The sequence below is a fragment of the Protomyctophum parallelum genome, assembly GCF_964188405.1.
Source record: "Protomyctophum parallelum genome assembly, chromosome: 15".
Lineage (NCBI taxonomy): Eukaryota > Metazoa > Chordata > Actinopteri > Myctophiformes > Myctophidae > Protomyctophum > Protomyctophum parallelum.
Window position 1 is genome coordinate 38,099,208 of NC_139710.1, and position 3,936 is coordinate 38,103,143.

The following is a 3,936-nucleotide window of genomic DNA, read 5'->3' on the forward strand; positions in this document are numbered from 1 at the left end:
GTCTTCACCATACATGGGCAACTGACGGCCCGGGGGCCACATGCGGCCCCCAGCTTCACTTAATGCGGCTCTCAGGTTAATATCAGAATAATGATATAGGCTACTATTGATTTCAGCTGTTACAATTCCAAACATGCAAACATGACCCGCTTTTGTATGTCCAATGTGTTTGGATTTAGTTCAGTTAACAATTTTTCTTCAGGATTTCAATTAAAATATATGTAGCAAAAAATTGTTGATCTACAAGCTCAAAACGTGTCGCGTTTTGAGCTTGTATATCGGCTATTTCTGCTACGACAGTAATAATTGCAACGTGGCCCTCTGGAGTGAGTGTGGAAATAGTGGCCCTCTCCATCGTCAAAGTTGCCCAACCCTGGTCTTCACCATGAGAAACTACCCTGTGAATAACCATAATTATTATTAGCTTCTACTGTATGTTGTCCCATATCAACCAGTGATGCACAGAGATACAGGACCAGTTAAGTCCTTATTGTAAAATCATAGTTATCTATGTACTTAATATCAGCTTAAAGTTTATAGTCCATTTTTAGTGTAGTGTACCAAGTGTAGCAAAACTTAGAGGAGCTCATATACTGTAGGCTTAAAGGACAACTTTAGTTTTTTCATGTTCATGTTTTAGGTTGTTATTAGAGATAGTAAAAGATTAATGTTTTTTTTTTTTCATTTGCTGCTTTCTTTCGTTTTAGCGATTTTAGCTATTTACGACAGGGGGCGGGGGCATTCGAACATGGGGATTTTTTTTACAAAATTTTATATTTTTTTATTATTTACTATAGTCCTACTAGACCCCAGGAAATTGCATCTGGCTACAAAAGATCACTGAATGTGAAGGGGGTGACAAACTGACCTGTGAGCCATACAACACAGTATGGCAGCCCCGTATAGTACCCCCCTTCACATTCAGTAGATCCTGTGATCTTTTGTGGCCAGACTTAATTCCCTGGGGTCTAGTAGGGACTATAGTAAATAATAATAAAAATAATCGCTAACAAAAAAAAAAAAAAATACATATTTAGCCCCATGTTCGCCCCCCTGTCAAAAATAGCTAAAATCGCTAAAACAAAATAAAGCAGCAAATGAAAAAAGAATTACACTCATCTTTTACTTTCTCTAATAACAACCTAAAACATGAACCTTGGTTGGAAAAAAAACTGAAGTTGTCCTTTAAGGGAGAACTCAACTTCTCTTGGAGACGAGGTTGGTTTTATGTGGTTCTGTATTGAGAGATTCTCATAATTGCCTGTAATCTTTCAGAGAATTTAATCAATCAAGAAGCAATTGTGTCGTCAGATCAAAATTGTTTGGAACGGCCCAGCGGTGAATTGCATCGTTTGCAGATTTGAGCTTCTGTGATCAATAGCTCATAAGTGAAATGCTGTTAAAACACAAACTGTGCCTCTTTCATATAGTATACTGTAGTAAAGTGTCATCAAAACATGGCTTCCTCCAGTCTCAATGCTCAAGCTTCAAGAAGGCTGGGGGGGGGGGGCGGCACTCAACAAAGCACAGATACAATAATGACATAAATGTTGTACTTCTATTATTTATTTTGTTTCTTTATTTTCTTATTGTATACCGTTTACACAGGAAATATCCTGCCAGTAGGAATTTACAGGAAAAACCCATGGAGAAGGGGCTGGGTGAGGGTTTAGGAATGAACAAAGTAATAGTAATAGTCTTCGTCCAGTGCTTCGATGCGTATGTCGCCGCTTGATGCGTATGCGCCATGCCAGCGTATGACATAATGACTACTTGTGCTTGATATGGCAGTGGTGTCAGATTACATACATGTATACATAGGGGCATTACCTTTAATTCTCCCGACACTAAAACATATCGTCATTACGTCACCATCGAAAACCAATTACACCCTGGCATTGGGTCCTTTAATCCTAATCTTTATTAAGTCATCATTGAGAGCTAGTTGTACCAGTTATACCCTGACGTCATATGCTGCTACGATAAATACGCATCAAACGGGGCATACGCAAAGTAACCACATTATACCGCTAATCAACTTACAAATTACATATACATAGAGGCATTTCCTTTAATCCACCCGACATATACGACATATACGGATATATACGCTGGTGACATATACGTCACCAGCTGAGATTTGACCGTTTGTAGCGGTCGACAGTACTTGCGCGCTCTGCTTGCGCACTAGTTGTGTGCAACAAGCAAGTAGGCACTCGACAGAGTGCAGTTCTAGTTATTTATATTTCCTGTGTCTTAGTCATAAAAGGTATTACTGTATTATTAATATGTGTATGTAAACCTGCAAACCGTGTGGAAGATAAAACAAAAGAAAAAAAGGCAAGCCCACCCTCCCTATGAAAAGGGGCAATTTGGGATAAGAATGAAAATTCACCCACAAAGCTGAGCATAGGAGGGGCTAGCACCCCTCAAAAAACAGATCAGGTCTAACGGGCACATGATCTCAGACTTCATCCACGGCCAGTCTTCCGCTGTAAAATTAGCATGATGTCCGGCAGTCTCTATATTTGGGCAAGTTTCGGCCATATATTTGACTGCCAGACTTCTGATTGGTCCCTGACTGACTAACCAGCAGGCTCTCTCTGCCTTGTTCCGCCCTGGTTCAGCCTTGTTACTTGCGCAAGCAGAGCACACAAGTAATATTTTCGCCCGGTCCGTATGCACCGTCCCAGCCAACCCGCCACTTTTTTTTTTTTTTGATATTTTTTTTTTTGCGGCTTACGCCTTTTATTGATTTTTAAGGGACAGATAGTAGGCTGACAGGAAACGGGAGAGAGATGGGGGGATGACATGCGGTAAAGGCCGTGTCGGGTTCGGGAGTCGAACCCGCGGCACACCGCGACTGGATCACCAGTCCGGTGCCCAGACCGTTACGCTACGGCCTGGGCCCAACCCGCCACTTTTGATGCGTATGCAAATAAAACAGCAAATTGTGCCTGATTTGCTGGGACCAGATTACATTCATGACCATAATGTCTTACGTCATCATTGAGAGCTAGTCATACATATACGTAATTTGTAAAATAAAATAGCAAATTGTGCCTGATTTGCTGGGACCAGAGTACATGGTGTGTATATGTATAACTAGCTCTCAATGATGACGTAAGAAATATGGTCATGTATGTAATCTGGTCCCAGCAAATCAGGCACAATTTACTGTTTTATTTGCATACGCATCAAAAGTGGCGGGTTGGCTGGGACGGTTTTTGGCGCAAAGTAACCACAGTATACCGCTAATCAACTTACAAATTACATATGTATGACTAGCTCTCAATGATGACGTAAGAAATATGGTCATGTATGTAATCTGGTCCCAGCAAATCAGGCACAATTTGCTGTTTTATTTGCATACGCATCAAAAGTGGCGGGTTGGCTGGGACGGTTTTTGGCGCAAAGTAACCACAGTACCACTAATCAACTTACAAATTACATATATATAGTATCTGTATGACTAGCTCTCAATGATGACGTAATAAATATGGTCATGTATGTAATCTGGTCCCAGCAAATCAGGCACAATTTGCTGTTTTATTTGCATCAATGATGACGTAAGAAATATGTGGATTAAAGGACCCAATGCCAGAGTGTAATTAATAATAATAATAATAAACTTTATTTGTATAGCACTTTTCATACATAAATGCAGCTCAAAGTGCTTCACAGGGCAGGACACAAAAATAAAATACAATAAAACACAAGTAGTTAAAATGATAGAACAATGGCAGAGGACAAAATTGAATATAAGAACATAAAAAAAAGAAAGAAAAAAAACTCAACTAAAAGCAAGGGTGAAGAGGTGAGTCTTGAGTTGAGATTTAAAAATGTCTACAGAGGGTGCGTGTCTGAGCTCGAATGGAAGTTTATTCCAGGCTGTTGGGCCATAGAAGCAAAAAGCTGCCTCACCATACTTTTTTG